The sequence below is a fragment of the Topomyia yanbarensis genome, chromosome 2, assembly GCF_030247195.1.
Source record: "Topomyia yanbarensis strain Yona2022 chromosome 2, ASM3024719v1, whole genome shotgun sequence".
In the NCBI taxonomy this organism is placed as follows: Eukaryota; Metazoa; Arthropoda; class Insecta; order Diptera; family Culicidae; genus Topomyia; species Topomyia yanbarensis.
Window position 1 is genome coordinate 325,560,173 of NC_080671.1, and position 23,371 is coordinate 325,583,543.

A 23,371-nucleotide genomic window follows, 5' to 3' on the forward strand; every position below is an offset into this window, starting at 1 on the left:
AATGTGCTACGAAATAAATGTGAATGTACTTCCTACCCATGCGCCTGATTTAATGAACGAAGGAAAATTAGACGTTAGTATAATTTATTTGCCCCATAAAATAGCGCCCGTGTGCCGAGGAAGCCAGGGGCGAAATGCGGCATGAAGGCGCTTGGGTAATCGAAGAAATGGATTAGTCAGGCGTGTGAATTCATTAGAAACGGACGTTTCTAATTATTGAAAGCTGAAATTATTAGGTGGGTGGTCCCGGTTCAGGCTAATAAAAATAATGTGTGTTCATAGCAGTATATAAGTGCTGCTATGAGCGGATTATGGTATGTAGCTATGAAAACGTTATCGTCGGGATTACAAGCCAATAAACAGTTCTTGCACTTTGTCGGGCTTACGAGTATTCTCAGGGAAAAAATTCACACGAACCTCTAGCTTCTTTCTTTAGAAAGTAATAAGCACTTTTTGATAAAAGTAGACCATTTTTTAAATAAATATAGCAGTATATTAAAAATATCCTCATTGCCACTTTTGGTGATGGATACTGTAAATATGATACTTTTTCCAGTAGAAACGTTATTGAATGTTAAGTGCTCTAATCCAATTAATGTATTTTAGAAAGCTATATTTTTAATGTAAAGGTTTTCATAACTTTCAATCGGAAGTAGAAGTTGCTTTATTGGAACAAGTTATGATCCTTAAAATATACTTAAAATTGTCCAAAGGTTTCTGTAGTGAAACATACAAACTCAAAGTTATATCAAGCTTTCTTTTGAATTTCTTGTAAGTATAAAAGAAACAGTTTGCATGTCTTAAGCAAATTTGTCTAAAATGTGTTGTTCTACAACTTCGTTGAAAGCCATTAAACTACCGCTAGAACATTTTAATTTGAGATTTTTCTAAAATTTGAGCTAGGTGCCACTTAGACGAGAAGAAGGCTCTTGCAAAGTACAACATTCCTAAACATAATAAGGCTAATCCAACTCTATCGTTTGTTTACCATTTGTCTGACAGTGTCCTGCCAATCGAGCACGAGACCTGTCAAAAGCACTTAATTTGAAGAAAATCTCGTCGAATCTTTCTCGAACGAGGGCCTTGACAGGTCTAAAGCTAGATTGGAATGACACTGACAGATAAATGGTAAAGAAACGATAGAGATGACGAGTCTTTATACCAGAGCGATTCAACGTTTCTAAACGAAAAATCACTAACTTACAGCCGCCTTTCAGTAGGCACAAATCCAGATCAGTCAACCCGTGCTTTGGATATGCGGGTGAGACGCCACAAACTGAAAAATAGTGAACAAAAGTATTTTTTGGCTCTCATTGATGTTTTTGTGATTAAGTGTCTTCAGATCAGTTTCATGAAGTTTGATTACACCTATAAATCGACTAGCACCTTCACTTTTCTTAAAGGGATGCTACCATTTCCAGAAACATTTTTTTATTCAATATTTTAAAAATATTTTTCTTTCTCAACCTTGTGTAACGGTTAAGTTTGCGTAATTTAATTCAGGGCACTATTTATCTATATGCTTGTACGAGCGATATACATATCTATGTGTTGGTAGCAGTTCCTTAAAAGCACTGGCTAGCTGTTTCTCCTAATGAATTTATACAACTTTTGAAAAAGCATCAATTCGTTAATATTTTCGCTTTTATCTCAATATTGACATCACTACAAATCAATGCGTTCACGAAAATTAGTACCTGAAACTTTAAAGAAAAAACCGAAGTAACTAATACTTAGATACATATCGCCGGTTTAAATATATAGATAAATAGACTCATAATCTTATATGTCACTGTTTTAGGTCCGTTAGTTTGTGGATATACCTTATTAAGAACCTATACCTGACGCAAATGATCATTTAATGACATTCCGAGGTGAAAAAAATACATTTTAGCTATGCATCCTCTTCCATTGAGTGCGGCATCTCACCCGTAATTTTGATGCGGCATCTCTCCCAATTGTAGGGGAGAGATGCCGCACGACGACATTTTCTTCTAAAATTATGGATGATCATGCTCATGATCAGAATGCCTTCTAAAAGGTCCCAGATATTCAACCGATACATGATTTACCAAAAAAATCGAACAATTTAAAAAAACGAAATTTTAATGTGGTGTTGAAAAATTTTCGGTACTCCGTGATGCAACTGGACGCACAAAATCATTAATAAAATTTTCGTGAGTAATTAAAAAGGATTATTTTACATCTCTAGAGTTATAATTTTTCGAAAGACAAACTCACAATATCATATTACCGTATAAAAGTGACCCCATATACGAGATATAGAGAGTGCCGCATCTCTCCCGAAATTACCCTATAAAAGAAAAACAAATCTGGTGCTTGATAAAACATTCGTCTGTGTGCACAAGCAGCAGAAACACTGTTTCCTTGTCTGCAGATTGCTTTACTCGAATCGTTTCTCGTCAATCTTATTAACAGATGTAGGGGAAAACAATACTTTCCGTTAAATGTTACCATTAGCTTCATGGTCACTAACGGTTCGTGCAGAACATCCTTAAAAAATCACACACCTGCATGCTTACTGGTCACACTCGTGCTATGTTTGATATTCGACCAGAGCGGAAGGAAGTAGAAGTATTAAGCACGTTGCTCAAATTACCGTTGGTACAGCTTTTCGGATTAAACGATTATGCTTTCAGCAGTTTTGCTTTTAAAAGAGTTTAGAAAAGCTTCTGACTGCTTTGCTCATCATGGATTGCGGTATGCTAACCCATCCCTTCTTTCTTCTCACTGCGCAAATAAGCCTCAGGGCTTTTCAGTACAATTTGCTTATCAGGGAGCTAATCAAATGCATGATCGGATTGAAATCAAATTCGTCTATGCCTATGTTTGAGGATGTTGATATGTGAGAAGACTGTAGTTGGCATTTTCAAGTCAGTGCGTATCCTTGTCGATACTGATTGGCATGAGATTTCAGCTAAAATCATTCAATCGATACAGTTCGCATCATGTGTAAAGCATTGAAAGCAAGACGTCGGCTGGCAGGCGAAACCATGTAGTGATTCGCCTACTTTTAATTACTGTGCTTCTCAAAAATGAAATAGAGTCGGCGATGGCAAAGTATCACCTTTTTGATTGGAAAGTAAAGCAAAATATCAAGCTTAATTAAAAATATCACCTATTTTAGTGAAATGAAAGTAAGTAAAGTATCATACTTTATTATTTGTTCACTGTCGTACAGGTAATAGAACGGGACAAGCTATTCCAGCAATTCCTGAATCCTTTGTGCAGAGTCGCATCGAAATATTTTCAACTATTTGAAATTCGAACCTTTACAGAAGATCACTTCCATTTATCATTACGTTACTGACACTGTGTTTGTCAAATAACATATTTCCTCAGTCAGCATTTAAACCAGCTGTGTGATGAGAAAATCCAACTATTTCATTCAAAGCGAGCGTTCAGATAGATTGCCACAGTTTCAGTATTCTTTATTGCATGATTTCAACGATGAATTTCTTCATTCTTATTTTCTTGCTGCTATTTTCTGAAGTCAAACAATTTGCTTAACCTCGTTTCGTGGAATAGAAGTTGGGAGATGTGCGACAGGGGCAGCATAGTTTTGAAAAGTGAAACATTTACTATGTGTAGTATCCTCATTTTAAATGTGTTCATTTCATGATAAAAAATCCCTCATCGAAAGTTGCTTCAGAAATCACTGTACTGTATATCGTAGTTGCGGTAATTACAGTAACACGGTTTTGTGGCAGATACGGTGCGGGAAATAGATATTTAACACGCGGTATTTGAGTAACAGCATTTTTCAATTTTCACGTAATAATAATTTGTGATTCTATCCTATATCAGCACTTTCACGAAAAAAAGTTACGCGATCTCTCACAATTCTGTACTATTTGGTAGAATCATTCCTTACCGAAAAATATTTGATATCTATTTTTTATTTCGTCAATAGGGTGTCCTTTTGCACGCTAGACTAGTCCAAAAAATCGCGATTTCTTAAAAGTTGTTTTTTTAAAAATTCATAGCTTTTGAACCGCTGCACCGATATTTATATTTTTTTTGAAAAATCATTCAATTCTACACAACATATCCAAACATATTAGGCCGCCAGATCAATTTTTTGAAATTAAAAATCTATGTATGCATGGAAACGATGAAACTGCATAGTAGTTCACCATACATCTCCAGTGAGTCACAGCGGCTGTGAATAAAGAAATCCATGAGTTACTTACAAGCTGGGTGCAACATGCATTTCAACCTGGGGGCTGTCCATTCTGTGTCCACTATTCTTGTGTACACTACATAATAAGAGTAGTGGATACAAAAACAGCAAACACAAAATAGATTTCTTAATTACGGACCGTTTTCGGATAATTACTAAACTGCCACGTACGTGAGTCAGTGGAAATACGCAAAAATAGCTGATTATGACTATTGTACCAATATACAAAGATGTGTTCGACGATAACATGGTAACTAGCTTAATTCCTTGAGAAAGACGCAATACATGCCGCCGAAACGTCGGATAAAAAGTAAATATTCCGTTTGTTAAATATATCAAAGATTGAAAGCAAAACATAACCCCTAAAAAGTAACCATTACAGGTGATGCTTTGGTGTTGTTCCTACAAAATGATTTAGATTTTATTCAATGAATATAATAATAGTTCTACAATATTTCCAATAGTAACAACGAAATGAATGGTTTAATTATAGAAGAACAGTATCAAGTACTGTAATCATATGTGATATCGAACATTTTGATACTCATGTTAATGGTTCGAATGTCAAACAAACAATATTTGGTTTCGATAATGAACAAAACAGTAACTAGACATTATGTGGAGTTCTTACAATAAATTTCAATGTAGTAGAAAAACTTCTCTTGTACATATTTAGAACAAAATGATTAATATTTCTATTGCCATTATTTGCATAAGTACTCTAAATACAATGTCAGATAATAGTACAATCCCAGGAAATACGCAATTCACTCAATAATCGCGTTTAAAGTTTCAAGTATAAGCAACACCTCCATTAGAGAGCAAGATGAAAAACGCTAAAACTTTGTGGATGCTTCGATCTCTATAAAAATTTGAGGTAACATTCTTAAGAACTTGAGCTTTACGATAGAAGAATAAAAAAAATTCCATTTTTTGGCCTACCTCAACATATATATCCCCTTAAGCAAATAACTCATGTTATGGTAAATGAACTAAAAGGTTGTTGAAACAATTAATGAAAATCTTGTTACAATCAACTATTGAATGTGTATGTGTAGTATTGTCTGTTTAATTACTTAGGATGAAAAACATTAACACACCTGATTATTACCTGTCTCTGTTGGACTTAAAATTAACAATTCAAACTATTAAAATATGTATTTAGTAAAAATCACATCCTATATGGTAGTTTCAATCATATGTGATATGGTATGTATTTATTCTCCTATGGTCATGGTTATTCATTGTGGTAGTCATAATTATCGGTACTAGCTAATTCCGATTTCCCCAGTTCAAAATGGTGAGATGAAGTCATAACAATGTGAAGAAAATTTTGTACTTTGCTCGATAGCGGAAATAGCTCAATTGGATAAAGCGGCAGTAACAGTGATGTCAACATTCAACTCAACACTTTCCAGATGGCGTGTAATCAAATCTAGGATATCACATATCGACTATATATTCGAGCGTTACAAATGTGAACAAAAATGTGATAAATATCAACATTGTAAGGTTCTACATCGTTGGTTCTACTTTTTCCGTCTTAGCTTTCTCCTATCTCTTTGACAGCGTCGTTTCTACACGCTTCTGTTGTATTGATCATTTTAGCACCGAATTATGTTTTCATAGTAAGGGTTATTGTTGGATTGTAGTAAATTGTCAGTATAATAATAGAAATCAAACAGACAATTTCCAGTATTGTTAATCAAAAACATACCTTTGGTTTGTATTTGTATAGTATTTGGCAAAAAAAATATATTTGAACCATACGAGAAATACTAGAAGCAACGGAATTAAGCGACTATTTGTGGTAATGTACCTGTATAGTCCATAAAAACAATTATCGGAAAAATCGGAAACCTAACGCCATATTCCCAGAAATGTTATCCGACTGAAAACAATACTCAAATGACGGAAACAATTTACGGTACGGTGTGTTTATTCTCGAATCACAATATGACAAACTGTGAAAAAAACAATAATGCAAATTATCCATTTATGGTTCTCATTTATGTGAGTAACCAAAGTCGCTTTGAACACATTGGTCACCTACGACGGTTCTTTATTCCACATAAGCAGGAACTGAAAAATTCTAAAAGAGGGGAATAAAGGAAAATTTTCAAAATCCAATTTGTATTTTTAATATCAAATGTCTTTAAAATGCATATAACGTCGAGATTTGATGTAACTCCTAAAATTGTTTTTGACGAAAATTGACTTTTTTTGACTTTGACACATTTTTGACTTTCTCATATAGAAAGGTTATGCAATCAGTCTGAACATCAACCATCTAATCCCGGATCGAGGCCAGTAACAGCCTGATTATGGCATACTGGCAATTGCGAACGTAAAAGGACAGAACACGGATCGGGAATTAGATGGCGACTTTGGGCTGACAGACGTGCTGTTCTACTCCCTGAGTAAGGAAGGATGACATCGATTTGAAATTGCGAATGTGCTAACAGCACGGCTGCCGCTCTCCCGACAAAACTTTGACAGGTCTCCGGGTATGTTCAAAACTCGTCACCATTTAGTTGATGGTACTAGGTTCGAATGGACTACCCATAATGGATAGTGTCAACCCTAGCATGACCTCTCTGCTCGCATAGATAACCATGGGATCATAAGAGGAGACTTTGTGCAATGACTGGTGATAGCAGCCCAGAGGACCCACCAGCATGGAAACTTCCAAAAAAATTAAATGGTAGGAGAGGGAAACGGAGCAAAGGACATTCGCGTTTGCAAGGAGCGGTAGATTGCAGAGAGCACGCCACCGGTAGCCATAGCGAGCTCCAGTAGCGACTTGGTACTGAGTGAGCCATGAGGCAACCAACGTGAGATGGGGCTACCGAATCGAGTGTTCACCCAGTGATCAGGTAGCGACATCACCCAGGTACGACTCACATCTTGGGAAGTCGTACTTGACGGAGATGAGAAAAATGTTCGACGAGCTTTGTGAGTTCGTCAAGGACAAGCATAATGTGCGCACCTAGGTGAAAGAGCTAGTGATGAGTATGAAATGGGCCGTAACAGCTGCTGAACGCGAGCAGAAGGTGCTCTTGATGAGAGCTGAATCAGCCGAAAAAGCTCTGATGGAAGCCGCAGAACACACGACGGCAAAAACCTAGGTGACACCACCTAAGTGACAGTCCCTACAATACTTGCTCGTAAAAAGAGTGAAGTACATGCCGAGGAAGCAAGAGGACTCGAAAAAGTAGAAGAGCACGCTGGAGGGCACTAGCGATCAGAGGAACGTTGAGAAAGACTGTAGCTGGTTAATCGTGGAAAGCCAGCAGGTGAAGCTGAGGGAACTGAAAAAAATGGAACAAAAGAAAAAGAAACAAGAGAAGAATGAAAAACGTCAACCTTCTCGGAAGAGGCGATGAACTGATCGATAAAACATCTTACGCCGCTTTTCTCGAGATAGTGAGAGCTGAAGGGGTTGGGAGAGAGTATTATTAAAACGAGGTTTTTTCAGAAAGGCGAGATGATCTTCCAGCTGAAGATGGATCCTTCTGTCTAGAGCTTTACCTACCGCGAGCTCGGTGCAAAATCTTTGGGCAGCGAATCGAACGTGAGCACCCTGTCGCAGGAAGCCGTATGAATGCAAGGTTTTAGACGAAATAACGACAGTAGAAGAGCTGAGGAGTGCATTGATCGAGCACTCGAGCAGTGAAAAATAGATGTACTGGTGACTATCTGGATTTGGAAATCGTATGGAGGCACTCAACTTTTGGTGCTCGTTGCCAGCCAGTCGGCTAGATAAAAGTCGTATGGTCGCTGTGCTCGCTGAGAGTAGCTCTGCGAGTTACCAAATAGATGCAGCGATGCTTCAGGTTGCTAGAGACTGCTCGAAGCAACCAAGGTGCATGATCTGCAAACCGCGGGGCATTTGAACCGGAGGTTTCAAATGCCCCGCGCAGATAAAGGCGGAGGCAGGCCGACAATGATTGAGATAATCCAGCTTAAACTCAATCATTTCGACATTGCACAGTCGACAACAGAAACGAAGTGCAATGTTGGAAATATTGCAGAGCCGTATCGTCTTCTTCTCGATAGCGGTAACTGGGTGGCTGATAGTGCAGGGATGGCATAAATCTAAGTCAAGAACGGTTTCCGTGTCAAAGAGGTTGTGCATAGCATACATGAAGGCTTCGTGATCCCCAGGATCAACGGCGTTTTCGTCTATAGCTGCTATGCTCCCCCAAGATGGACACCAGAGCAGTACAATCGGATGCTGGATGCACTAACCGACTCGTTAGTCGGGCGATCGTCGGTTGTTGTAGAAGGAGGAGACTTTAACGCTTGGGCCGTGGAGTGGGGTAGCAGGCTGACCAACGTACCGTGGCGTGTTGGCCAGGATCACGACCCAACCGCATGGCCATCTACAGCGTACGTCGATGTAGACGGTGGAAGTATTGGTGACAATCAAGTCTCCAACGACAAACTCATTATATCAGCAAAAGGGCTAAAAGCGAAAAAAGCTTCCCGACTGGACGGTATGCCAAACGTGGCACTGAAGACCGCGATCCTAGACACATGTCTGGCGATGTCCAGAATAATTCTACATATATGCATGGACGAAAGCTACTTCCCGGATAGATGCAAGATCCAGAAGCTGATGTTGCTATCAAAACTAAGGAAACCACCAGAAGATCCAGCATCGTGTCGCCCTATATGTATGCTGGATACTTTTGGTAAACTTCTGGAATAGGTCTTCTTCAACAGGCTGACGACCTACGCTGAAAGTAAGAACGGACTATCGCTGAGGCAATTTTGGTTCCAGAAAGGGATATCGACGTTGAACGCCATCCGCACAGTCATCGCGTCAGAACGCGTTCAACAGTGTCAGTTGGGTGGCGATCGCCGTAACACTGCACAGAATTCAGGTTCCAGACTATCTGTGCAAGGTTCTGAAAAGTTACTTTCAGAACTGAGTACTAGTCTATGAAACGAAGATGGAGCAGTGGTCGATTAGGGTCACGGCGGGAGTACATCGGGGTTCCACACATGGCCCAACGCTCTAGAATGCACAACGAAGTGTTAACACTGGAACTGTCCAGGGAAGTTGTGATCGTCGGCTTTACAGATGACGTTGCCCTGACGATAACCGGCGAGACCCTTTAGGATGTCGAGATGTTGACGGCATAGACAATATGTATCGTGGAAACCTAGATGACTGGCGTCAAGTTGCAGCTGGCTCACCACAAGGCTGGTCAGCAACCGTAAAAAAATCCAGTGTATCGTGGTCAGTGTCGGGGGACAGTCCATCCCATCGATGCGTGCGCTGAAGCACCTGGGTGTGATTTTTTTAAATCCAAAGATTTATTTGAAACGGCTCAATGCGTTAGCACAACTGAGCCGTGGGTCTTTTAATTTTTTTTAAAGCAAGTAAAAATAAAAAAAAATGCTAACAATATCGGTCTGCCAGATCTTTTTGACACAGTTTTCTGCTGCGTGTTGAGATCCTTTTCTTTGGCAGTGAAGCCGCTTGGGGGTTATCGCGTTATCGTTGCCGTCCATATCATCTTCGGTACTGCTTTCTCGATGTTCACGATCAGAGGTTCTTATTTGTTTCTTGTTCTTACGGGTCGCTGTTGTAAATACGTCTTCATCGGTATTTGCTTCTTTATTGGCGATGCTAGTTGTTGGTTTGGGAGCGGTTGCCGTGGTTGTTGTACCTGCATTATTGGTTAATTGGATCGTTGTTTTTGGTTTATCTGAAAGTGTTGGTGGCTGTTTGTTAGAGTTGGTTGTAGTAGATGAGTTTTGACTAGTTGCCTCGGCGCATGTTTTTCCGTAGTGGGCTGTATGGTTACAGAACTGGCATGTTGGGGTCTCCTCGGGATTGGCGTTGTTTGCTTATAGGTCACGTCATACTTCGGTGATTTACATTCGATAGTCATGTAATAAGGTATTGGTTTAGTCACTCGCATTCTCACAATACGAACGCCGTTGGGAATGCCGGTGAAAAATTTTTCTCCAGATGTCATTCGTAATAGATTCTACTTCTCCATATTGCGACATAATTCGTTTAATGTAATCTTCCTCAGTGCGCGGAGCCAAATCATGGATACGCACGTCCACCATGTCGTTTTCCATATGCACAGGGATCTTCATTCTGATGTTATTAAATTCGACCTCGTGTTTCATGTTGTTCTTTGCAATGAAGTTTTCGGCCTGTGCTAAGCTTCTAAACGTGATCAAAACACAGTTTTTTACGTGATGTAGCTGAATGTACGGCGCAGTTTACCCGGAATCGCTAGACAGACGTCAGGACCTACTGGTTGGCCCATTAAATAGGCTAAATCTTCCGGTGGGGACTAGATCGCGTCGATCGGAACGGAGCGGGGAGCTAAATGGCTCACGGAAACGAACATCGGTATCTGGAGAAATCTACTGCCGGGTAATCCCCAGTAGGGTAGATTCATCGCCGTGGACTACCTGCCAGAATCATGACGAAAAGAGGAGCTAATTAGCTCACGAAATGTACATCGACACAAAGAGAAATTCCGCTACCACGGAACTCTCATTCGGAGTAGGGAATTTCACCGCCGGGGACTATCCGATTAGATCCGGACAAGACAGGGAGCTGAATGACTCACGGAAACAGTACCTAAATGGCTCACTGAAACGAGACCTAAATGCCGACGTAGTAGATGGAGATGAAAAAGAAGAGAAGAGCTAAATAGCTCAAAAGTCGAGCCATTTCATGGATCAAGTGAGGCTCCGAGATAGCAGCGGAAAACTCGTAAGGCAAAAGAGAGTTGCGACGAAAACGTAACGCCCCCTCCCTTTGAAGAAATACATTGATGTTGTTTCGAGGGAAGAAGGGCGAAAAAAGAGCAAGAAGATTTCTGTGAAGAATACAAAATAAATTATCGAAACGTTGGGGTAATATAAACATACGCCGTTTTTTGCTGCATTATTTGACTCTCACCGAAAACCGTTAACAAAATATTCCGGAACAGTCGACACGATAAATATAAACAGTTTGCTAACATTTTAAATTCATTTGTATTTTATTTTCGTGATGAGAAATATAATCGAATCAAATAAATCTTGGTTTTGCAATACCAAGGATAGCTTCAACTGCGAATATCAAAGTTACCACGAACGAACCAAGCCTTCTGATAGAGTAATTTGGGGGTTGAGAAATTGAAATATCACTTCCCACCCTGTTTCCACGAAACCCATTATTTCAACAACATGCATCTTACGCTTACTTTGACCTAAATTTGTAGTTTATCCTTGCTTCATTTACGCCGCTAGGCTTTGTTTCATTGTACCTCCTGCTCGGCCAATTCAGCCAAGCCACAGTCAGCAAAGCCGACAAGGAACCACTGTGTTTATATGCATAATTTAATCGATTCGGAGTTTAGCACAAAAACGTCAATTAAATTCGCGTGATTTAACACCCTTTCAAACTTAATTTTCGTTTCCAGACTTCGACGGTTTTGTATGTTAGCAGAAATTTTCACCTTTATAACGTGACGGTGCGAACATTTCCCTTAGCGGGATAGAATCGGTATGGCTGCCCCCATCCACCATAAATTTTCCAAAGCAGAGCAGAAAACGGATATATCCCCATCTCCTTCGCATCGCTTTTCCTTTCACAACACCTACCGCTTCCAGTCCGCTCTACTATCGCTTGTGCTGGCGTAGCAGCAAAAATGGCTCAGCGAAGAGGAAAATTTTGAGTGGCACAACTGTTTGAGGGAAGTTTAATAAACGCGATGTTAAATTCAATTTAAATTCAAAGCTGCCAAATTGGTTAAATTCGTTTCAATGTCCAGATGGGGAATATGGCTATTGACAAAAATCAGTTATACAGCAATGTATCTGAGTCATGAGCGATTGATGACAATGTTGGGTATTTTTGAACTATTGTCAATGGCGCATGTAAGAGGGTTGGGGGATCAACAACACTCATCCCTAATGTTTTGCTATCAAAATATTGAAGACACTCGTATAATTAACCTTCTCCATGTCCAATAATGTTTTAGCTCATCATGTAATTTTCGATCAAATCGGTATAATAGATGATTGACTGGAATCGATATCGACAACAACAACAAAACTGGATGGGCTTCAAGGCCATTAGATGTAGCTAAAGTGAAACTATACATCTACAGAGAAACTATCTAGCAGCTGGTAATTTAAAATTTGTGCATCCTGTTTCTCCAACGAAACACAAGAGAGAGGGAGTCCAATTTTACTCAAAATTAATGCGATATTCCTCGAGGCACCTTAATTTCATCCTATTAATTTTGGGTTAAGTAATTATAATCGACACATTCAGTTCTTCCTCGAATAGGTGTTTGAATGGATCAAATTGCACAATAGTATCTTCTTCATGCACTGGAAGCAATGAATCACAAAATTAAATTCAGACTTTTTTGTCCTAAAGGCACCATTTACCATGTACGTATTGTAAGCGGTGATGCTTTATGGATACAAAGACAGGGGTCATAATCCAAAAGGACCATGAAGCACTTGAAATGTTCTATCGGGTACTTAGAGACACCTTTGAACAATTTGGGGAAGTAATAAATAGTCCACGACGAATCTTGTAATCAGAAAGTGACATAAGTATATTGTAAGAATAACATAACCCCTCTCAACCCTGGAACTATTTCCTGGGGTATTTTCTCCGTACTCTTCTTGTACACAACGTAATATAAGCATTAAGTTGGCTTTCGCCAAAACCATCAGGAGTATCACAAGTTTGCAAACATGCATACTATTTGTAATAAGATGAATGTCTCTAATCATTATTTTACAGTCAAGAGTATTTGGTCGGACATACTGCCGAATTCCCGCTCATGTTTTGTTACTTTGCTAAAGACGAATTTCGCGCTAAATCGTATTCAGAGGTGGCAGCACCCTCTCAGCTTTTAATGAAAGTTTCTGTGCATGAAGACTTTATCACAAAAAGTAACTTTTCATACTTTGTTTTTGTGTTACTATGTTTCAATTGCCGCAAGGCTCTACTGTATCGATTTTGTTTGCTATTTTCGGCAAATTTAAGAATAAGAGAAATGAAAGCAACGGATAGGTATTCTAGAGCGAGTTGAGTAGTTTGGCGTTGCGCCCAAGTAAGTTATGTTCTATCAAAGACCATACGGTAGACTTGGGTGTAACGCCCAACTCCTACTTAGCAGAAGGCATAGGACTCTTCACATTTCCTTTCGATCATGTCTATATGAGCCTACCTAGTCCTAGTTTTTCGTTCTAAGTTTATAACTGATTCGTTCTAGAATACCTATCCGTCTTTCAATTTCATTGCTTTCGTTTCTCTTACTCATAAATTGGGTGAAAATAGACAACAGAATCGATACAGTATACTTTGTTTTTCCAAAAATGATCTAGACTGTCTTTTGAAAAGGGGCAAACATTTTTTACAATTTTTTTTTAAATGGCTATAGTCTAAAAATGACAAATCCTAAAAAAATAATAGTAGGAGTGATTTTCACAAAATTAATTAAATTTTTGAATAAAAATATTTAAAAAAATCATATTTTTCGACTCCTACATTGAAAAAAAAAATCGATTTTAAAATTTTCAAGTCGATTTACAAAAAAAAACTCCATCTTTGATTTCGATGAAATTTTGTTCCAAGACCGCCAAATATTCAAGTTCAAAAAGTTATTTGAAAAAAACTTTTCCTTGTCTAAACTGATTTTTTCAGTGAATTTTTATCAAAAACTAAACCAATGAAAGTCATAATCATCTCGGAATCAAATTTCCTAACTGCTATTCGCCTGATACATGCAAAAAGTTTCAGTAACGAATTTGATATATATTCATAACAAACTTGAATGAGCGCAAAGATAAGCCATTTAACATCATCGATATATGCGAGATTTATCTAAATACCTTTTGGCCGTGTACGAAGAAGTATCTTGTCTTGTCTATGTACCCGCTCGGGAAGTAGAGAATGATGGTGTAGTCTCCAACAGGGGCCTTAATTGCGAAGTATGGGATTCGCTCCGTCAAGAACCCTTTGCTTCGGCCAGTGAAAATTCTGGTTCGCAAGCAATTGCGTTCAGGAAAAATCAAGGAGTATATGAAAACAGCTTATTTTCCATCAGCCTCATTTTGAACAATTCGCCGAATCTGCTCTTCCAAACTTTGATCTTTTGGACGGGGCTAGTGTACATGTTCGCTTTTCTATTCCGCGAGGTATGAACTGCTGTCGTTGAAAACAATTGGGCCTACAGCGACTTGCTGTAGAAACAAGACACGCTGTGGAAAATGCGGCGAGAATCTTGAAAAGTTTTCCTACTGTGGAGAGACTCCGCATGATCTCTCGACATATCCCGCATATAAATTTTGTGGGGACAAAATGAAACATTCTTTTAAGGAACGCTCCGATAAGAAGTGCAAAAGAGCACTACGCTACTGACGACGACTAATTTCTACGTTACCTTGTACACTAAAGAGCGCGTGTGGGGACATCTTTTAATGTGCCTATAAAATTCCTAAAGAGGAATATCAGTTTTCTTTACTATGCTGCCTCGTAAAGGCCTGAGAATGTCCCTTGAAGGGTGTTGTTACAAAACCGAACTAAGTGGTTCGGTAATCTTAGAAACCAGCTGGAATTTCCACATGGGACATCAAAAACCCTAAGTATCCCTATAATTCAGTCGCTACATTTCCCCCCAGGTTTTACACAATGCATTTGCACTACGTGTAAAGGTCAGACGAAACGAGTACCCGACGTGAACGGTCTTCTACTTCGTGGTGGGTAGAGATTGTTTAGAATTGTACGCGAAAGGGACTTTTGAACATCGCAAATGAAAAACTTGATGAAAGCAGCAAAACGCGATGTTTGTCACCGGTCCGTCGACGGATTAATGGGCGGATCATCAGAGAAACAATGTTTCGTCTGGTGGCTAGGGCCTACGTTGTGTATTCGATTCATTCTGTGATTGGAATACACGGAACGTTCGTCATATGATCGCTATTATGACAGTAATGGTGAGTGCAATCATAAAAGAGGCTGTGCTGGCAGCATTCTCCCCACAAAACTGATGGTTTTATATTCATCTATCAACGAGCCCGCCCACATCGTTACAGTTACAGGAGGCCCTCTGTTTGATGGAGCATGGAAAGCACTCTTTGTAATTCCTGGAGAAAACATAGAAGTTTTTGAGTACTTTATCTGAAAAATTACAGCAGATTACCTTAGTTTGAGTTCTTTTGCAGTGCTCATTTCTTGGTAATGAGAAGACGGACACGTGGATTAGAATGATAATGAGAAGAGGGACATTTAAGCATTAGAAGGTGATATTTATGAAAGATCGCGCAGCTTCAACGAGTTTTTTAATACATTTTCTCAAAGGACGCTCGAAAATTGGCAAATTTCGGGGAGCGTTGGAAGTTCAGGAATCCCAAACAAACCTTGGTTCAAGGGAATAGATGAGGGTCATGACTTCATTCGGGTCATATATCGGGTCATGTACAATCATTATACGTAGAAGGCCCATCTGCGGCGTATTGGGGTAGTGGACAGCGGTCTTTGCGCTTGTGGTGGCGGTTATCGCGATATTAAACATATTGTCTGGACGTGCGCTAAGTGTTCTAGAACCAGATCTCCTTTAAACGAATCCCTTTGACCTCGTTCCAGTCCAGTCCAGAATGTTATACCAAATTTGTGACAAAGTTCTTATGTACAGAAAGCTTCACTAAAATCCAAGAGGGTGCTGCCAAGATTTGTTTGAGTTGGCGCGAAATTCGTGTAAAAGCAAAATGCAAACTAATTCAGTAATTTAACTCTAGAACGGTTTCGTGACCTTTTCTATACGTAAAAGATTTTGGGGGTATATTCGAATCCCAGAACTAAAATCGCTCTAATATGCCTAATTTTTGACGTAGGACTACGTCTTTGTTTTCGATATGGGGGTGCACAAAAATGGTATATAACGAAAAGTGGTCTAATTTTAAACGCTTATAATTCAGCCATCTTACGGCAAATTTTCAATGTTTTTGCGCATATCGCACAGAAATACTTCTAAGAATAGATTCCAATAGATAAACTCAAAGATTTTTGATATCATGGCATTAAAATTTTAAATAATGTTCAACATAGTTAAAATACCACGCATTTGCACACAGAAGGCTGCGCTTACCTAGTCTGGCACGACCAGCGATGCCAACCTTCCAGTTTAAACTGGATTCTTCCAGTTTTTTTTACTCGATCCAGTCAAACAGACAAATGTGTAAATCGTCCAGTTTTTTTAAATATTGTCCAGTTTTATCCAGTTTTTTCCCAGAGGTGTGCGCCAAAATTATTTCCTCACTATTTGCATTACAATAGTAGTTCACTATATAAACTAGTAATAAATAATAAAATAAAATAAATGAAATTGTGAAGAGTACAACCTCTCTAGGGAACAAGGGAAATTGTTTTTCAGTAACCATATTTTGCTGCACCCTGTCGTATTTCAATACACATTAGAAATTGATATGCTATGGAGTGCAAGATTAGCAGATATTGTTAATTAAAATGAAGATTGTTTTTTTAGTCTGTTAATTACACATGGCATAGTGCGTTAGTTTGAAGGTACCAATTTTTTCGTTTAACATTTCAAATTTCTTAAAACTTGTAATGTGAAATTATATAAAAGTTATATTTAAATAGTAGCGATCGCTTTTCTACTATCTTAAACTAGAAATTTGCTGCTATATGAGAATTGTTTTCTTATTTTGTCTAATAGCTGAACGTTTTCATATTGAATGTTTGTCTTCATATTTGAGAATCCTGTTTTATTAAAAATAGATCCATTTTATTTTAAAATACTTTGCATCCCTAAACTACATTCCCTTTTGCAAGGATAAATTTGGTTATTCGGGCATCCAGTTTTTTCCAGTCTTTTTTAAAGAGAGGTTCCAGTTTTTTTGAAAATAAAGTTGGCAACGCTGGGCACGACAGATTTATGTATCTAACGCGCAACGCTTCTATGAATGACGTCACCATCGACTATTTAAAGAGCAGATTTGGTCGGGCAAGCTCAGTTAACTCTTGGACAGCAGGCAGAGCAGAGCACTGCGCTGCATGCTCCCACAGCCAGTGTAGCAGAGGCTAGCGTCGTGGCACTAGTTGTCTCTTTCGCACCACCCATCATCACCAGCGTTGACTCATTTTTCTTGGTGCGTATCTTCCATTCGTGTACGGATACGATGTGCTGGCACAGCTTTTTGATTCAAGCACGGTACACCGTTCGCTTGGGTTTATTTTTTGAGGCGAATGTGTAGGTATATCCAAGTGTTGCGTGTATGATAGAAATCTAAGCTTTCGTTGCGCGAAGCGAAAGCTTTCGGGTTTTCTTTGCGTTGTCGTCTCCATGACAGGCTAAGGAGACGAAAACTTTCTTAGCAACAAATTCACGCGAATGGATAGAAGAAAGTGCAATGAAGGTTTATTATTTACGTTTCATCAATTTATTGATTCCACGAGATTCATTTGCACTCAACCTATCCCACTTTGATTCTACCAATACATAGGTACTACAAAGCCTATTTATGAATGGATGCACTGTTACTCAATAAATCGCTGCAAAAATGCATCTAAGTCCATCCATAAAACTATTTTCGATTCTTGTATATGTTTTACTTCGATATATGATTAAGACCACTGCATTCGCTACATTTATGTGTACTTTAGGAAAATTACAATAACGGCAAAATAAAACTATAAAGCTTGTCCTATACAAGAACTGTGACTGTATTGTCTAAAACATGATTCTTAAGCATCGGTCTGGTTGTTTACCGCACACAATAGATTTTTTTTTAAATTTTGAAGCAGTTCCAGATATTAGTTCGGTTTTCCATCACAGTTTTCTGTCTGTTTTCTTTAATCGGATTCGATCGCTCATTGTAAATAAAATGACTTGATGAGCAAGACGGTTTGATTCATGAAGTGAACTGTAGAAAGAAATGTTTGATTAATTATTAATCCAAATGTAATAAGAAATTAAATATTTCACGTATTGTAGTCCTACGTCTGCAATTCGTACAACCCCATAGGGCTGTCCCTTGTAGTTTTTTATTCTAAAATCATTCGTCAAGCAGCCTGTTCAAAAATATTTATGTTTGTCTATTTTATTACGTAATAGTTCACTTTTTATAGAACAAGTCTTTAAAATAGTCAACATTCCCTCTTTGCCTTTCTCTTATAGAAAGGTTGTGCAATCGTTCCAAATATCGACTGTTTAACTGAGGCCTGGAGTGAGTGTTCACAAATCGACTCTGTTCGTTGAGATCGAAAAATGTCCGTGTATGTATGTGTGTGTATCTATGTGTGCATGTGGAAAAATAATATCACCTCTGTTTCTCACAGATGGCTAAACCAATTTGCACAAATGCGTAAACAGATCTGTATCATTTCGAGGGCTCTATATTAACATGCTTGATCGCATGAGCGTTTCTATGTCACCTTTGTATAACTTGGCGGGTTTGAATTCTTTTATAGCGTGTAACCACTAGCATATTCGCGTGGTCTTTTGAATGTTTGCCGTTATTCTGAGGTTTTATTTTGAGCCTACGGTTCAAATGATCGAAAGTGGGTTCCCCCATCTCGCTAAGGTCTGTAACTCTGGCGCACTGGGACATGTTGTCTAGTGTATGTAAGTTTCGTATTTTAGATGGGAATACCGGTTCCGGAGTTAGTCGAAGAATCACACAGCAAATTCCCTAATAAACTGGTACCACCGTGATGTCCAAATGATGCAATAGATATTAAACTGTATGCAACATTAGTTGGATTTGCGGGTCTAGATTACTAATTACCACTTGAAGTAGCTTTGACCACGTTGGCCGCCTATGACGGTTCTTGATGCTCTCGGGGTATTTGCTAAGTTCCTAAGTTATTGTCCCATCTATTTCTCTGCGAAATATTGACCGATTTTTACAAACTTAATTTGAAATGAAAGAGATGACACCCCCATTAACTGCCCATGATCGCATATTTGTTCCTTTTTCTATGGGATTTCCTATCTTTATGGGACTGATATGCGATCATGGGCAGTTAACTGCTATTGAATTTTATCCTTTTTTATTAACGACTTATAGTGAGTCAATCTTTTTCCTTTCTTATATTGTAACGACATATAGTTAGCAAGGGACTGGAAGGTGAAGTATTTTTCAAATATTAAGAACCATAGCACTCAAGGAAGAGCAAGGATTTGAAGTTAGAAAGTTTAGAAAAGCGTGGAGTAGGGTCATTGAAAAAGGTTAGAGTTTCCCGGCTACTTAACTCTTTGTCTTCTGCAACGCAGGAGTCAGGATCCTTTGGCATTAAATGCGAATCACCTGAGTCTGCGGCATGTCCGGACAAGCGTAAAGTCAATTTAATGACTTATGCTGTCGGAAGAGTACTATGGCTCTTAATATTTGAAAAATACTTCGCCTTCCAGTCCCTTGCTAATTATATGTCGTTACAATATAAAAAAATTAAATTTTATTCAAATCTGACTATTCGTTCCGTTATAGTTATAGGTTGATTAGTGCGGTCACACAGAAATTTCTCATATAAACCGTTACAATCGTATTACCTCAGAGCTTCAAAATCTCGCTGGTAGCTGTTCTATCACGCGCGTGCGACGCCACTATGCCGAGATAAACACTGCCAAGAAACGGCAGATATACTGGTGGAGTGCCGAGATTGCAGCTCTACGGTCAGTCTGCCTCAGAGCTAGACGTAGGATGCAAAGAGCTCGCACCGAGGATGCAAGAGAGAACCGCCGTGAAGTGTTTCGAGCTGCGAAATTGGCCCTTAACAAGGCCATTAAAAGCAGCAAGAGAGCGTGTTTCGACAACCTGTGTGAGAGTGCCAACGCGAATCCGTGGGGTGACGCCTACAGGATTGTGATGGCCAAGACCAAAGGGGGCTCTTCACCCCCAGAACGGTCTCCGAACCGGTTGGCAACGATTATCGAAGTACTCTTCCCGTCTCGAGCCACAAGCCCCTGGCCACCTTCACTACGAGACAGTGCGGGCACGGCCGAAATGGTGGCTCCAGTGACGAATGAAGAACTACTCGCAGTGGCTAAATCCCTAGCAATGAACAAAGCTCCAGGGCCGGATGGAGTTCCAAACAACGCTCTCAAGGCAGCGATTATAGCGAACCCGAACATGTTCAGGCTAGCTATGCAGAGATGCCTTGACGAGTGCCGTTTCCCCGATAGATGGAAAAGGCAGAAATTGGTGCTGTTGCCGAAGCCCGGGAAGCCGCCAGGCGACCCATCGGCGTACAGATAAATCTGTCTGATCGACACGACTGGCAAGCTGCTTGAGAGGATCATCCTCAACAGGCTAACCCCGTACGCGGAAGGTACGGACGGCCTGTCAAGCAACCAGTTTGGCTTTCGGAAGGGTAAGTCCACAGTGGACGCTCTCAACTCAGTGATAAATACTGCCGAGATAGCGATCCAACGGAAAAGGCGAGGCATTCGATAATGTGCGTTAGTGACACTTGACGTGAAGAACGCATTCAACAGCGCAAGCTGGGATGCCATCGCGCTCTCGTTACACCGGCTTAGCCTACCGGTTGGTCTGTATCGGATCCTGGAAAGTTACTTCCAGAACCGCGTACTGCTATACGAGACCGATGCAGATCAGAAAAGGGTTCCGATTACCGCCGGAGTCCCACAGGGCTCGATCCTAGGCCCGGTGCTATGGAACCTCATGTATGACGGGGTTCTGAGACTGAAGTTCCCTCCTGGGGTCAAGATCGTCGGCTTTGCTGACGACGTAACCTTGGAGGTCTACGGGGAGTCAATCCCTGAGGTAGAACTAACCGCAGAACACGCGATCAACACGGTGGAGGAATGGATGAGCGCGAGAGGCCTGGAGCTCGCTCATCATAAGACGGAGGTAGTTATCGTCAACAACCGCAAGTCGGCACAACATGCAGTTATCCATGTGGGAGAAGTCGCGATCACTTCACAGCGAAGTCTGAAGTCTCTCGGAGTCATTATAGACGACAAGCTGACCTTCGGCTGCCATGTCGACTATACATGCAAGATAGCGTCGACTGCTGTTGCGGCTCTATCGAGAATGATGTCCATCAGTTCAAAGGTGTGCGCCAGTAGACGTAGGCTACTGGCAGGCGTTGCCGTATCTATCCTCAGGTACGGCGGCCCGTCATGGTCAAGAGCACTGAGGGTAACCAGTTACCTACAGAACGCAGTCTCGGCTGCTACCATCCAGATTGCCTGTAGGCTACAGGTAATCTGGCGAACCGAGCAACAGACGACGGGCACGGCTAACTAGTGATTGGTTAGATGGAGCGAAAAAGGCCAAGCGCAAAAAAGGAAGTGAATGGTCTGTTCATGCCGAGGCAGGTTTGGCGCAGCGACTGGCAACCGCGTAAGGGGTAAACCCAGCCACCCCGAAGCAAGACAGAAGAGTGAGGCGTATAAGTGGACTGCCTCATGCCAAGACGGGAGGGTCGTAGCGTAGTATGTTGGGACTTAGCTATCGATGCCTCATGGCGTGGCAGAGGAGTGAAAGGGTGAGCATCCAAATCAGTCTCACACGGCATGTTAAGGGTGAGCACAAAAGTCAGCCTCACATGGTATGGTAGAGGCCAGTACAAAAGTAAGCCTAGCAAGGAATGAAAAAGGTGAGCACACTAGTCAGCCTCGCATGGTATGTCAGAAGTGGGGCCTAAGAAAAATGTCCCACATGGGATGCCAGGGGGAGTGACAGAGGTACAATAGAGTGGCACGATCGAGAGTGAATCAGGTGATTGGGTGAGCACCCAAGTCAGCCTCACATGGTATGGGTGGGGCGAGCAAAAAAGTAAGCTTAGCAAGGAATGATTAAGGTGAGCACACAAGTCAGCCTCATGTGGGGAGTGTTTGAGAGTGAATCAAGGTGCGATAGAGAGAGCACCCAAGTAAGCCTCATACAGGATGTATGAACGCGTGAGTGAGAGTGAATGAGTACATTAAGTACAGCCACCCCCCCCAGAAGTAATACCGAGAGGTAGTTCCTGGGAGGAACGATGGCGGAGCCCAATGGAGTTTAGTCGGTATTAATGGCAGCGTCACCATTCGAGCCCGACATGCCCCCAGTGCACCCCGTGCGGTAGCTTGGACCCTACCAATAGCACGTGTACTGGGCTAGGACGTAAAGGTCTTCTCCATTGTAAAAACCGATTTAATCCACCTAGCAGTGCGATGAGACATTTCTTACACATTTCACTATTGGATTAGTTTGCAGAACTCACGAGAAGTAGGCACCCAATTAGAGGTGGGATGAAAACAGTTTCTAGTCTTGCACGAATAAAATCTCGAATAAACTGAATAAATTATAGAAATCAACAAAACGACCGAAATAAAAAAGTAAAGCAAAAAATGGAACAATAGGTTTTTAAATTCATAAAATGAGTAGAAAAATTAATGGAAATCATTATAATTTTGATCCAAATACACGAATCAAATTAGATTAGGTTATTACATAAAAATTAAGATTATATTTAGAAATAGTTATAAGATTAATAGAATAAATTGACTCATACTAACAAATTGAATGAAATAAAACGAATGACTGAACATGAAATGCATAAAATTAAAGATATGAATAAAATGAATCAGATAAATCAGATAAATCAAATGAATCAAATGAATCAAATGAATCAAATGAATCAAATGAATCAAATGAATCAAATGAATCAAATGAACCAAATGAACCAAATGAACCAAATGAACCAAATGAATCAAATGAATCAAATGAATCAAATGAATCAAATGAATCAAATGAATCAAATGAATCAAATGAATCAAATGAATCAAATGAATCAAATGAATCAAATGAATCAAATGAATCAAATGAATTAAATCAATAAAATGAATCAAATGAGTCAAATGATTCAAATGATTCAAATGAATCAAATGAATCAAATGAATCAAATGAATCAAATGAATCAAATGAATCAAATGAATTAAATCAATCAAATAAATCAAATAAATCAAATAAATCAAATGAATCAAATGAATCAAATGAATCAAATGAATCAAATGAATCAAATGAATCAAATGAATCAAATGAATCAAATGAATCAAATGAATCAAATGAATCAAATGAATCAAATGAATCAAATGAATCAAATGAATCAAATGAATTAAATGAATCAAATGAATCAAATGAATCAAATGA